This window comes from Heterodontus francisci, chromosome 28 (assembly GCF_036365525.1).
Source record: "Heterodontus francisci isolate sHetFra1 chromosome 28, sHetFra1.hap1, whole genome shotgun sequence".
NCBI lineage: Eukaryota > Metazoa > Chordata > Chondrichthyes > Heterodontiformes > Heterodontidae > Heterodontus > Heterodontus francisci.
In genome coordinates, this window is record NC_090398.1 from 74,145,412 (window position 1) to 74,161,962 (window position 16,551).

A 16,551-nucleotide genomic window follows, 5' to 3' on the forward strand; every position below is an offset into this window, starting at 1 on the left:
ACCTGATTATTATCGCCTGTGTATTAGTGATGACATCTAATTTAACAATTAACCAGAATATTATTCCCTGTGTATCAGTGATGACATCGAATTTAACATTTAAAAAGAGTATTATATCCTGTGTATTATTGAAGACATCTAATTTAACAATTATCCGGAATATTCTACACTGTGTATTCGTGAGGACATCTAGTTTCACAATTAACCAGAATATTATACACTGTGTGTTAGTGATGACATCTAATTTAACATTTAACCAGAAGATTATATCCTGTGTATTAGTGATGACATCTAATTTAACAATTAACTGGAATATTATCCCCTGTGTATTAGTGATAACATCTAATTTAACAATTAACTGTAATATTATCCCCTGTGTATTGTTGATGACATCCAATTTAACAACTAACCAGATTATCCCCAGTGTATTAGAGATGACATCTAATTTAGCAATTAACCGGAATATTATCACCTGTGTATTCGTGATAACATCTAATTTAACAATTAACTGGAATATTATCCCCTGTGTATTGTTGATGACATCTAATTTAACAATTAACTGGAAGAGTATCGCCTGTCTATTATTGATGACATCTAATATAACAATTAAAAAGATTATGCCCTGTGTATTAGTGATGGCATCTCATTTAACAATTAACCAGATTATCCCCAGTGTATTAGAGATGACATCTAATTTAACAACTAACTGGAATATTATCCCCTATGTATTAGTGATGACATCTAATTTAACAATTAAACAGAATATTATCCCCTGTGTAGTAGTGATGGCATCTAATTTAACAATTAACTGGAATATTATCCCATGTGTATTGGGGATGACATCTAGTTTTACAATTAACTGGAATATTATCCCCTGTCTATTAGTGATGACATCTCATTTAACAATTAACCAGATTACCCCTGTGTATCAGTGATGATATCTAATTTAACAATTAACTGCAATAATATCCCCTGTGTGTTGGTGATGTCATCCAATTTAGCAATTAACTGGAATATTATCCCCTGTCTATTTGTGATGACATCTAATTTAACAATTAACCAAAATATTATCCACAGTGTTTTAGTGATGACATCTAATTTAACAATTTTCCAGAATATTGTACCCTGTGCAGTAGTGATGACATCCAATTTAATTAACTGGAATATTATACACGGTATATTAGTGATGAAATCTAATTTAAAAAAATATCGGGATATCATCCCTTGTGTATTAGTGATAACATCTAATTTAACAATTAACTGGAATATTATCCCCTGTGTATTCGTGATGACATTTAATTTAACAATCAACTGGTATATCATCCCCCATGTTTTTGTGATGACATCTGATTTAACAATGAACTGGAATATTATCCACTATGTATTAGTGATGACATCTAATTGAACAATTAGCCGGAATATTATCCGCTGTGTATTCGTGATGACATCTATTTTAACAAATAGCTGGAATATTATTCCCTGTGTATGGGTGATGACATCTATTTTAACAATTAACGGGAATATTATACACTGTGTATTAGTGATAACATCTAATTTAAAGTTTAAACAGAATAATATCGCCTGTGCATTAGCGATGGCATCTAATTTGACATTTAACCAGATGATATCCTGTGTATTATTGATCATAATAAGGTCAAAAGTACTAGGAGCAGGAGATGGCCGTCCGGCCCCTGGAGCCTGCTTCGCCATTCAATAAGATCATGGCTGATCTTTTCGTGGACTCAGATCCACTTACCCGCGTTCTCACCGTATCCCTTAATTCCTTTATTATTCAAAAAGATATCTTCCTTATCTTTAAAAACGTTTACTGAAGATGCGTCAACTACTTCACTGGGCAAGGAATTCCATAGATTAACAACCCTCTGTGTGAAGAAGTTCCTACTTAGTTCAGTCCTAAATCTGCTCCATCTACTCTTGAGGCTATGCCCTCTTGTCCTAGCTTCACCTGCCAGTGGAAACATACTCTCAACTTGTATCTTATCTATTCCCTTCATGATTGCATATGTTTCTATAAGATCCCCCCTCATTCTTCTGAATTCCAATGAATATAATCCCAATCTATTCAGTCTCTCCTCATAAACCAAACCCCTCAACTCCGGAATCAATCTAGTGAAACTCCTCTGCTCCTATCCAGTGCCATTACATCCTTTCTCAATTAAGGAGACCAAAACTGCACACAGTATTCCAGGTGCGGTCTCACCAGTACCCTATGCAGCTGCAACATAACCTCTCAGCTTTTAAACTCGATCCCTTTAGCAATGAAGGACAAAAGTCCATTTGCCTTCCTAATTATGACATCTAATTGAAAAAATAATCGGAATATTATCCCCTGTGTATTTGTGATGACATCTAACTTAACAATTTTCCGGAATATTATAAACTGTGTATTAGTGCTGACATCTAATTTAACAATTAAGCAGAATATTATACCCTGTGTATAAGTGATGACATCTAATGTAACAATTAACCAGAAAATTATCCCCTGTGTATTAGTGATGACATCTAATAAAACAATTAACCAGAATATTATGCACTGTGTATTAGTGATGACATCTAATGTAACAATTAACCGGAATATTATCCCCTGTGTATTAGTGATGACATCTAATTTAACAATTAATCAGAATATTATCCCCTGTGTATTAGTGATGACATCTAATAAAACAATTAACCAGAATATTATGCACTGTGTATTAGCGATGACATCTAATTAAACAAGTAACTGGTATATTATCCCCTGTATATTAGTGATGGCATCTAACTTAACATTTAACCAGAATATTATCTCCTGTTTATTAGTGAAGACATCTAATTTAACAATTAACCGGAAATTATTCCCTGTGTATTAGTGATGACATCTAATTTTCATTTAACCAGAATATTATATCCTGTGTATTAGTGATGACATCTAATTTAACAATTAACCGGAATATTATACATTGTGGATTAGTGATGACATCTAACTTAACAATTAACTGGACTATTATCCCCTGTGTATTAGTGATGACATCTAACTTAACAATTAACTGGACTATTATACACTGTGTATTAGTGATGACATCGAATTGAACAATTAACTGGGATATTATACACTGTGTATTAGTGATGACTTCTAATTTAACAATTAACCAGATTATACCCTGTGTATTCATGATCATATCTAATGTTACAAGATAAGCAGAGTATTATCCCGTGTATTAGTGATGACATCTAATTTAACAATGAACCGGAATATTATACACTGTGTATTAGTGATGACATCTAATTTAAGATTTAACCTGAATACTATCGCCTGTGCATTAGTGATGACATCTAATTTAACAGTTAACCAGGTTATACCCTGTGTATGTGTGATGGCATATTCTGTCTTTTTTCCTGCCAACTGCTCAGTCTCTTCGACTCGCCACGCTTTTGCCCCGCCTTTATGGCTGCCCGCCAGCTCTGGCGATCACTGGCAACTGAGTCCCACGACTTGTGATCAATGTCACAGGACTTTACGTCGCTTTCGCAGACGTCTTTATAACGGAGCCTTGCAATTCCGGTGGGTCTGATACCAGTGATGAGCTCACTGTACAATGTGACTTTGGGGATCCTGCCATCCTCCATGCGGTTCACTTGGCGAAGCCATCTCAAGCGACGCTGACTCAGTAGTCTGTATGAGCTGGGGATGTTGGAGATACAGGCCTGCCACCTGATTCCAAGTATTCTCTTGAGGCAGCGACGATGGAATGAATTGAGGCCTCAATCTTGGCTGACATACGTTGTCCAGGCCTCGCTGCCATGGAGCAAGGTACTGAGGTCACAGGCTTGATACACTCGGATTTTTGTGTTCCGTGTCAGTGCGCCATTGTCCCACACTCTCTTGGGCATAGCAGTGGAAGCCTTCCCCATGCGCTTGTTGTTTTCTGCATCTAGAGACAGGTTACTGGTGATAGTTGAGCCTAGATGGGTGAAAACTGGAACCACGTCCAGAGCGTGGTCGCAGAAATTGATGGATGGAGCATTTCTGACGTCCTGTCCCATGATGTTCGTTTTCTTGAGGCTCATGGTTAGGCCAAATTCGTTGTGGCAGCCGCAAACCTGTCAATAAGTCTCTGCAGACACTCTTCAGTGTGAGATGTTAAAGCAGCATCGTCAGCAAAGAGAACTTGCCTTCTGAGGCCTTTCCGGACTTTTGGTTTCACTCTTAGACGGGCAAGGTTGAACAACCTGCCCCCTGACCTTGTGTGGAGGAAAATTCCTTCTTCTGAAGACTTGAAAGCATGTGAGAGCAGCAGGAGAAGAAAATCCCGAACAGTGTAGGTGCGAGAACACAGCCCTGTTTCACGCCACTCAGGATAGGAAAGGGGTCTGAAGAGGCACTGCTATGTTGAATTGTGCCTTTCATATTGTCATGGAATGAGGTGATGATACTCAGTAGTTTTGGTGGACTTCCGATTTTTTCTAGTAGTCTGAAGAGACCACGTCTGCTGACGAGGTCAAAGGCTTTGGTGAGATCAATGAATGGAACGTTAAGCCACATCTGTTGTTTGCGGCATTTCTCCTGTAGCTGGTGAAGGGAGAACAGCATGTGAACGGTCGATCTCTCTGCACGAAAGCCACACTGTTCCTCAGGGTAGACATGCTCGGCCAGCTTCTGGAGCCTGTTTAAAGCGACTCGAGCGAAGACTTTCCCCACTACGCTGAGCAGGGAGATTCCACGGTAGGTGTTGCAGTCACCGTGGTAGCCTGTGTTTTTATAGAGGGTGATGATATTGGCATCGCGCATGTACTGAGGGACTGGCTCTCTTCCCAGCACAGGCAAAGCTTTTCATGCAGTGCTGAGAGTATAGCAGGCTTGGCACTTTTGATGATTTCAGGGGTAATTCCGTCCTTCCCAGGGGCTTTTCCGCTGGCTAGACAATCAATGGCAACACTGTGTTCCGATATTGTTGGCTGTACGTCCAGCTCATCCATGACTTTCAGAGACTGGGCTGCATTGAGGGCGGTCTCAGTGACAACATTCTCCCTGGAGTCCAGTTCGAGGTAGTGTTCCACCCAGCGGTCCATTTGCTTGAGTTGGCCAGTGATTGTATCCCCGATTTAGATTTGAGGGGGGGCAATCTTCCTGATGGTTGGCCCAAAAGTTCTCTTAATGCTATCATACATTCCTCTGATGTTTCTGGTGTCTGAGGCCAGCTCAATATGACTGCATAGGTGTTGCCAGTAGTTATTTGCGCAGCGCCTGGCTGTTCTTTGTGCAGTGCTTCTGGCTGCTTTAAGTGCTACGGATGTTAACTTGCTGGAGGCTTTCTTGCAGTTCAACAGTGCAATGCGCTTAGCGGCTGTGACAGGTTCCAGATTGAAACCAGTCTGCATTCCTCTTCACACGTTTGGTCATAGCTGACTCAAAGACGGCGTCTCTGATGTGGGTCAACTTGGTCTCTGCATACCCTGAGGGAATGTTTTAAAGGCTTTTACAATTGAACTTTGAAATTTTTGTAACAGCTGTAGATGAGAAATTCTGCTCATGTTGATGCGCGGGTGGCCCTTCTGCTGGGAATGATGCAACTTCTTTGGTTTGAGTCTAACCTTGCTGCACACCAGGGAGTGCTCGGTGTCGCAGTCCGCACTGTGGAAGCTGCGTGTGACTTGAACACTGTTTAAGGAGGCTCACCTTGTGACTATGAGGTCCAGCTGGTGCCAACGACGCGATCTTGGGTCCCTCCATGAAACCTGGTGACAGGGTTTAATGTGAAAGAACGAGTTGGTGATGCAGAGGTTATGATAGGTGCACAACTCAAGCAGTCTCTGTCCATTCTCATTCATCCTTCCAACGCCATAGCGCCCAAGGCAGGAGGGCCATGAGTCATGTTCGGCCCAAACGCTGGCATCAAGGTCCCCCTGCAGGAATAGGTGTTCGGTGTTGGGGATGCTATGAATGATATAATGGAGTTCCTCGTGGAACTGGTATTTAGCTTCAGGTGTGGAGCAGAGTGTTTGAGCATAGATGCTGAGTAGGTGTACTGGACCAGAGGCAGTGAGCAGTCGAATGGACAGTATGCATTCCGAGCCATTTGAGGGAGGCTCCATCATGCTGAGCAAGGAGTTTCTGATGGCGAAGCCCGCTCCATGCTATCCTAGTTCTTCAGGCACCCTACCAGAAGAAGGTGTAGTCTTGCTCTGTTAGAGATCCGCTCGCAGGGAGGCGTCTCTCCTGAAGTGCTGCAATGTCCACATTGAGTCTACTGCTCTCGTTGTTGATGATGGCGGTCTTCCGAGAATCGTTGATTTGTGCAAGGTCTTCCGACAGGCCAGGTCACATAGTTCTGACGTTCCAGCTTGCAAAACGAAGGGCTAGTACCTTCTTTCCTTTTTTCGTGCTGTTTGGTGCGGTGTTGCAGTCCACTTTTCGGCAATGATACTGAGCGCCAAGCACCCATTGAAGCCAGTGGACTGTGGCGGAACAGAACCTTATTGACCGAGGGTGCCCGCTTTGAGGAGGGCGGGAGCTGTACAGTGAGATGCAATGACCTCTCCCACCGACAAAGGCAAACCGTGGTGCCCAATCTCTATGCCAATTGAGCAGGACTTATAACCCGTAACTGCTGCCTTCCGTGTTGTTTCAGTCACTGTGAGGCGACGACGGAGAGACCTTCCATGGCGCATGCCTGGACGAACGTATGGAGGTTGTGAGTGGCCCAAGCAATCAATACTGATAACAACTAATTTAACAATTCACCTGATATTATCCCCAGTGTATTAGTGATGACATCCAATTTAAGAATCAACAGGAATATTATACCCTGTGTATTCGTGATGACAGTTAATTCAACAATTAACCGGAATATTATACCCTGTGTATTAGTGAAGACATCTAATTTAATAATTAACTGGAATATTATACCCTGTGTATTCGTGAAGACATCTAATTTAACAATTAACCGGAATATTATACCCTGTGTATTAGTGAAGACATCTAATTTAACAATTAACCGGAATATTATACACTGTGTATTAGTGAAGACATCTAATTTAACAATTAACTGGAATATTATACCCTGTGTATTAGTGATGACATTTAATTTAACAATTAACGGGAATATTATACCTTGTGTAATATTGATGACATCTAATTTAACAATTAAACTGAATATTATGCCTTGTGTAATATTGATGACATCTAATTTAACAATGAACCTGAATATTACCCCCTGTGTATAAGTGATGACATTTAATTTAACAATTAACCAGAATATTATACCCTGTGAATAAGTCATAACATCAAATTTCACCATCAACCAGATTATTAAACATGTTTTATTAGCGATGACATCTAATTTGACAATTTACCTGAATATTATAACCTGTGTAATAGTGATGACATCTAATTTAACAATTAACTGGAATAATATCCCCTGTGTACTCGTGATGACATCTAAATTAACAATTAAACGGAACATTATGCCCTGTGTATCAGTGATGACATCTAATTTAACAATTAACCGTAATATTATCCGCTGTGTGTTAGAGATGACATCAAATTTAAAAAGTAATCGGAATATTATCCTCTGTGTATTAGTGATGACATCTAATTTAACAATTAACCGGAATTTTGTACCCGGTGAATCAGTGCTGACATCAAATTTAACATTTAACCAGAATATTATACACTATGAATAAGTGATGACATTTAATTTAACAATTAACCTGAATATTACAGCCTGTGTATTAGTGATGACATCTAATTTAACAATTAACCAGAATATTACACACTGTGTATTGGTGATGACATCAAATTTAACAATTAACCGTAATATTATCCGCTGTGTGTTAGAGATGAAATCAAATTTAAAAAGTAATCGGAATATTATCCTTTGTGCACTAGTGATGACATCTAATTTAACAATTAACCGGAATATTATACCCTGTGAATCAGGGCTGACATCAAATTTAACATTTAACCAGAATATTATACACTATGAATAAGTGATCACATTTAATTTAACGATTAACCAGAATATTATATCTTGTGTAATAGTTATGACATCTAATTTGACAATTAACCAGAATATTATCCCCCGTGCATAAGTGATGACATTTAACTTAACAATTAACCTGGATATTATACCCTGTGAATAGGTCATGACAACAAATTTCAAAATTAACCAGAATATTATACACTGTGTATTGGTGATGACATCAAATTTAACAATTAACCAGAATATTACAGCCTGTGTATTAGTGATGACATCTAATTTAACAATTAACCAGAATATTATACACTGTGTAATAGTGATGACATCTAATTTAACAATAAACTGGAATATTATACACTGAGATTTAGTGATGATATCTAATTTAAAAATTAACCAGAATATTATGCACTGGGTATTTGTGATGACATCTAATTTAACAACTAACCAGAATATTATACCCTGTGTATTCGTGATGACATCAAATTTAGCAATTCAGCAGAATATTAAACACTGTGTATTAGTGATGACATCTAATTTTAAAATTAACCGTAATATTGTACACTGTGTAGTAGTGATGACATCTAATTTAACAATTCACCGGAATATTTTCCCCTGTGTAGTGATGATGACATCAAATTTAGCAATTAACCAGAATATTAAACACTGTGTATTAGTGATGACATCTAATTTAACAATTAACCAGAATATTATACCCTGTTTAATAGTGATGATATCTGATTTGACATTTACCCATAATACTATACCCTGTGTATTACTGATGATATCTAATTTAACAATTAACCGTAATATTATCCGCTGTGTGTTGGAGATGACATCGAATTTAAAACGTAATCCGGAATATAATCCTCTGTGTATTAGTGATGACATCTAATTTAACAATTAACCAGAATATTATACCCTGTGTATCAGTGATGACATCAAATGTGACATTTAACCAGAATATGATATCCTGTGTATTAGTGAAGACATCTAATTTAACAATTATCCAGAATATTATCCACAGAGTTTTAGTGATGACATCTAATTGAAAAATTAACCAGAATATTGTGCACTGTATTCGGGATGACATCTAATTTAACAATTAACCAGAATATTATATCCTGTGTATTATTGATGACATCTAATTTAATTAACTGGAGTATTACGCACTGTGTATTCGTGCTAACATCTAATTTAACCATTAACCGTAATATTATACCCTGTGTATTAGTGATGACATCTAATTTAACAATTAACCAGAATATTATACATTTTGTATTAGTGATGACATTTAATTTAACAATTAACCAGAATATTATGCACTGTGTATTAGTGATGACACCTAACTTAACAATTTACCAGAATATTGTGCATTGTATTAGGGATGACATCTAATTTAACAGTTAATGGGAATGTTATACACTGTGTATTAGTGACTGCAAAAAAAAACCCTTAGCAAATCCAATCACCTCTAAGTCTGCCAAAAGATGCTTCACCTCCCGAAGGACGTGGATGAGCTTTCCGGACGTCGATGGTGGGCACTGAGGAAATGGCTTACTACCTGCACCAGCTTCCCACCCCCTCCCCCCTTTACCCCCTTCCACCCCCCGTCCCCTTCCCTGCTCCGCCCTCTCAGCTCACCCCCTCACAACCCCGTCCCAGCCCGCCCCCCGCACCATTTTCACCCCGCACCCCCTTCCCCTGCACCCCCCCACCCTCCTACAGCCCCCTTCCCTGCTCCCCTTCGCACCCCCCTCCCACCCCCTCCCTCTACCCCTCCCCCTTGCATCCCCTCCTCCCGCCGGCACCATCCTACACCTGTGTAGGGGCCCCAACAACCCCTCTGCCTTGTGGGCGTCTCGGGAGAGACCAAGGCTAAGGGAGTAAACCCTAACAGATAATCCGGAGTGGAACCCCGTAGGCGGTTATGTGTCACCTTTGGAATGTTTCCGGCAGTTCCTGCAGCCATACTGTTGCCAAACGTCGTGTCCTGCACTCCTTTGGACCCCACCAGAAAGGCCGAGAGGGGGGTTTTGACGACTGGGCAACTCTCAACCTCCATATATTTGCCCAGGCATGCGCCATGGAGAGGTCACTCCATAGTTGCCTCACAGCGACTGGCACAACACGGAAGGCAGCAGTTACGGGTTATAAGTCCAGTTAAATTGGCGTAGAAACTGGGCGCCACGGGTTGCCTTTGTCGGTGGGAGATGTCTTGCACCTCACTGGACAGCTACCGCCCGCCTCAAACCGGGCAGCCCCCGGTCAATAAGGTTCTGTCCCGGCACAGACTGCCTGCTTCAATGGGCGCTTGGAGCTCAGGGACATTGCCCGAAAGGTGGACTGATACACCGCACCAAACAACATGAAAAAAGGAAAGAAGGTACCAGCCCTTCGCTTTGCAAGCTGGAACGTCAGAACTATGTTTCCTGGCCTGTCGGAAGACCTGACAAAAATCAACGATTCTCGGAAGACCGCCATCATTAACAACGAGCTCAGTCGACTCAATGTGGACATTGCAACACTTCAGGAGACACGCCTCCCTGCGAGTGGCTCCCTAGCAGAGCAAGACTACACCTTCTTCTGGCAGGGCAGGGATCCTGAAGAACCAAGACAGCATGGAGTGGGCTTCGCCATCAGAAACTCCTTGCTCAGCATGATAGAGCCTCCCTCAAATGGCTCGGAACGCATACTGTCCATCCGACTGCTCACCACCTCTGGTCCAGTACACCTACTCAACATCTATGCACCAATACTCTGCTCCTCACCTGAAGCTAAAGACCAGTTCTATGAACAACTCCATAACATCATGAGCAGCATCCCCAACACCGAACACCTATTCTTGCTGGGGGACTTTAATGCCAGGGTTGGGGCCGACCATGACTCATGGCCCTCCTGCCTTGGGCGCTATGGCGTTGGAAGGATGAATGAGAACGGGCAGAGACTACTTGAGTTGTGTACCTATCATAACCTCTGCATCACCAACTCGTTCTTTCACACTAAACCCTATCACCAGGTTCCATGGAGGCACTCAAGATCGCGTCGTTGGCACCAGCTAGGCCTCATTGTCACAAGGCGAGCCGCCTTAAACAGTGTTCAAATCACACGCAGCTTCCTCAGTGCGGACTGTGACACCGACCACTCCCTGGTGTGCAGCAAGGTTAGACTCAGACCAAAGAAGTTGCATCATTCCAAGCAGAAGGGCCACCCGCGCATTAACACGAGCAGAATTTCTCACCCACAGCTGTTACAAAAAATTCTAAATTCACTTGTAACAGCCCTTCAAAACACTCCCCAGAGGGGATGCTGAGACCAAGTGGGCCCACAACAGAGACGCCATCTATGAGTCAGCTTTGACCACCTACGGCAAAAGTGCGAAGAGGAATGCAGACTGGTTTCAATCTCATAATGAAGAGCTGGAACCTGTCATAGCCGCTAAGCGCATTGCACTGTTGAACGACAAGAAAGCCCCCAGCGATTTAACATCCGCAGCACTTAAAGCAGCCAGATGTACTGCACAAAGAACAGCTAGGCGTTGCGCAAACGACTACTGGCAACACCGATGCAGTCATATTCAGCTGGCCTCAGACACCGGAAACATCAGAGGAATGTATGATGGCATGAAGAGAGCTCTTGGGCCAATCATCAAGAAGATCGCCCCCCTCAAATCTAAATCGGGGGACATAATCACTGACCAACGCAAAAAAATGGACTGCTGTGTTGAGCACTACCTAGAACTGCACTCCAGGGAGAATGCTGTCACTGAGACTGCCCTCAATGCAGCCCAGCCTCTACCAGTCATGGATGAGCTGGACCTGCAGCCATACAAATCGGAACTCAGTGATGCCATTGATTGTCTGGCAAGCGGAAAAACCCCTGGGAAGGACAGCATAACCCCTGAAATAATCAAGAGTGCCAAGCCTGCTGTACTCTCAGCACTACATGAACTGCTATGCCTGTGCTGGGACGAGGGAGCAGTACCCCAGGACATGCGCAATGCCAATATCATCACCCTCTATAAAAACAAAGGTGACCGCGGTGACTGCAACAACTACCGTGGAATCTCCCTGCTCAGCATAGTGGGGAAAGTCTTTGCTCGAGTCCCTCTGAACAGGCTACAGAAGCTGGCCGAGCGCGTCTACCCTGAGGCACAGTGTGGCTTTCGTGCAGAGAGATCGACCATTGACATGCTGTTCTCCCTTCGTCAGATACAGGAGAAATGCCGTGAACAACAGATGCCCCTCTACATTGCTTTCATTGATCTCACCAAAGCCTTTGACCTCGTCAGCAGACCTGGTCTCTTCAGACTACTAGAAAAGATTGGATGTCCACCAATGCTACTAAGTATCATCACCTCATTCCATGACAATATGAAAGGCACAATTCAACATGGTGGCTCCTCATCAGAGCCCTTTCCTATCCTGAGTGGTGTGAAACAGGGCTGTGTTCTCGCACCCACACTTATTGGGATTTTCTTCTCCCTGCTGCTTTCACATGCGTTCAAATCCTCTGTAGAAGGAATTTTCCTCCACACAAGATCAGGGGGCAGGTTGTTCAACCTTGCCCGTCTAAGAGCGAAGTCCAAAGAACGGAAAGTCCTCATCAGAGAACTCCTCTTTGCTGACGATGCTGCTTTAACATCTCACACTGAAGAGTGCCTGCAGAGTCTCATCGACAGGTTTGCGGCTGCCTGCAATGAATTTGGCCTAACCATCAGCCTCAAGAAAACGAACATCATGGGGCAGGACGTCTGAAATGCTCCATCCATCAATATTGGCGACCACGCTCTGGAAGTGGTTCAAGAGTTCACCTACCTAGGCTCAACTATCACCAGTAACCTGTCTCTAGATGCAGAAATCAACAAGCGCATGGGTAAGGCTTCCACTGCTATCTCCAGACTGGCCAAGAGAGTGTGGGAAAATGGCGCACTGACACGGAACACCAAAGTCCGAGTGTAGCAGGCCTGTGTCCTCAGTACCTTGCTCTCTGGCAGCGAGGCCTGGACAACGTATGCCAGCCAAGAGCGACGTCTCAATTCATTCCATCTTCGCTGCCTCCGGAGAATGCTTGGCATCAGGTGGCAGGACTATATCTCCAACACAGAAGTCCTTGAAGCGGCCAACACCCCCAGCTTATACACACTACTGAGTGAGCGGCGCTTGAGATGGCTTGGCCATGTGAGTCGCATGGAAGATGGCAGGATCCCCAAAGACACATTATACAGCGAGCTCGCCACTGGTATCAGACCCAAAAGTCTCCGCTATAAAGACGTCTGCAAACGCGACATGAAATCGTGTGACATTGATCACAAGTCGTGGGAGTCAGTTGCCAGCATTCGCCAGAGCTGGCGGGCATCCATAAAGACAGGGCTAAATTGTGGCGAGTCGAAGAGACTTAGTAGTTGGCAGGAAAAAAGACAGAGGCGCAAGGGGAGAGCCAACTGTGCAACAGCCCCGACAAACAAATTTCTCGGCAGCACCTGTGGAAGAGCCTGTCACTACAGAATTGGCCTTTATAGCCTCTCCAGGCGCTGCGTCACAAACCACTGACCACCTCCAGGCGCGTATCCATTGTCTCTCGAGATAAGGAGGCCCAAAGAAGGTATTAGTGATTACATCTAATTTAACAATTAACCAGAATATAATACCCTGTGTATAAGTCATAACATCAAATTTCACCATCAACCAGATTATTAAACATTGTTTATTAGCGTTGACATCTAATTTGACAATTTACCAGAATATTATAACCTGTGTATTAGTGATGACATCTAATTTAACAATTAACCGTCATATTATCCGCTGTGTGTTAGACATGACATCAAATTTAAATAGTAATCGGAATATTATGCTCTGTGTATCAGTGATGACATCTAATTTAACAATTAACCGGAATATCATACGCTGTGTATCAGTGCTGACATCAAATTTAACATTTAACCAGAATATTATATCCTGTGTATTAGTGATGACATCTAATTTAACAATTAACCAGAATATTATATCCTGTGTATTAGTGAAGACATCTAATTTAACAATTATCCGGAATATTATGCACTTTGTAATAGTGATGACATCTAATTTAACAATTATCCAGAATATTATACACTGTGGATTAGTGATGACATCTAATTTAAAAATTAATCGGAATATTATGCACTGTGCATTATCGATGACATCTAATTTCACCATTAACCTGAATATTATACACAATGTGTAAGTGATGACATTTAATTTAACAATTAAAAAGAATATTATACCTTGCGTAATAGTGATGACATCTAATTTAACAAGTAACCGGAATATTATCCCCTGTGTATAAGTGACGACATTTAATTTGACAATTAACCAGAATATTATACACTATGCATAAGTGATGACATTTAATTTAACGATTAACCAGATTATTATATCTTGTGTAACAGTTATGACATCTGATTTAACAATTAACCTGAATATTATCCCCTGTGTATAAATGATGACTTTTAATTTAACAATGGACCGGAATATTATACCCTGTCTATTAGTCATGACATCAACTTTCACAATTACCCAGAATATTATACACTGTGTATGAGTGATGACATCTAATTTAACAATAAATCGGAATATTATACACTGAGAATTAGTGATTACATCTAATTGAAAAATTAACCAGAATATTATACACTGTGTATTAGTGATGACATCTAATTTAACAATTAACCGGAATATTATACACTGTGTATTAGTGATGACATCTTATTTAACCATTAACCTGAATGTTATCCTTTGTATATTAGTGATGATATCTGATTTAACATTTACCCAGAATACTATACCCTGTGTATTACTGATGATATCTAATTTAACAATTAACTGGAATAATATCCCCTGTGTAATCGTGATGACATCTAAATTAGCAATTAAACGGAACATTATGCCCTGTGTATTAGTGATGACATCTAATTTAACAATTAACCGTAATATTATCCACTGTGTGTTGGCGATGACATCTAATTTAAAAAGTAATCCGGAATATTATCCTCTGTGTATTAGTGATGACATCTAATTTATCAATTAACCAGAATATTATACCCTGTGTATCAGTGATGACATCAAATGTAACAGTTAACCAGAATATTATATCCTGTGTATTAGTGAAGACATCGAATTTAACAATTATCCGGAATATTATACGCTATCTATTAGTGATAACATCGAATTTAACAATTAACCATCATATTATCCACAGTGTTTTAGAGATGACATCTAATTCAAAAATTAACCAGAATATTGTACACTGTATGAGGGATGACATCTAATTTAACAATTAACCAGAATATTATATCCTGTGTATTAGTGATGACATCTAATTTAATTAACTGGAGTATTATGCACTGTGTATTCGTGTTGACACCTAATTTAACCATTAACCGCAATATTATACCCTGTGTATTAGTGATGACAACTAATTTAGCAATTAACCGCAATATTACACCCTGTGTATTGGTGATGACATCGAATTTAACAATTAACCAGAACATTATACATTTTGTATTAGTTATGACATCTAATTTAACAATTAACCAGAATATTATGCACTGTGTATTTGTGATGACAGCTAATTTAACAATTTACCAGAATATTGTTCTCTGCATAAGGGATGACATCTGATTTAACAATTAACCAGAACATAATACTCTATACATCAGTGATGACATCTATTTTAATAACCAGAATATTGTACACTGCAGTAGTGATGACATCACATTTAATAACCAGAATATTGTACATTGTATTCGGGGTGACATCTAAGTTAGCAATTAACTGGTATATTATACACTGTGTATTAGTGATGACATCTAATTTAACAATTAATCTGTATATTATCCCCTGTGTATAAGTGATGACATTTAATTTAACAATTAACCGGAATATTATACCCTGTGTATCAGTGCTGACATCAAATTTAACATTTAACCAGAATATTATATCCTGTGTTTTACTAAGACATCTAATTTAACAATTATCCTGAATATTATACACTGTGTAATAGTGATGACATCTAATTTAACAATTAACCAGAATATTATATCCTGTGTATTAGTGATGACATCTAATTTCACCATTAACCAGAATATTATACACTGTGTAATCGTGATGACATCTAATTTAACAATTATCCAGAATATTATACACTGTGTATTAGTGATGCCATCTCATTTCACCATTAACCTGAATATTATATACAATGTGTAAGTGATGACATTTAATTTAACAATCAACGAGAATATTATACCTTGTGTCATTGTGATGACATCTAATTTTACAATTAACGAGAATCTTATCCCCAGTGTATAAGTGATGACATTTAATTTAACAATTAACAGGAATGTTATACACTATGTAAAACTGCTGACATCAAATTTAACAATTAACTGGAATATTATACACTGAGAATTAGTGATGACATCTAATTTAAAAATTAGCCATAATATTATACACTGTGTATTAGTGATGAAATCTAATTTAAAAATTAACCAGAATATTATACACTGTGTATTAGTGATGGAATCTAATTTAAAAATTAA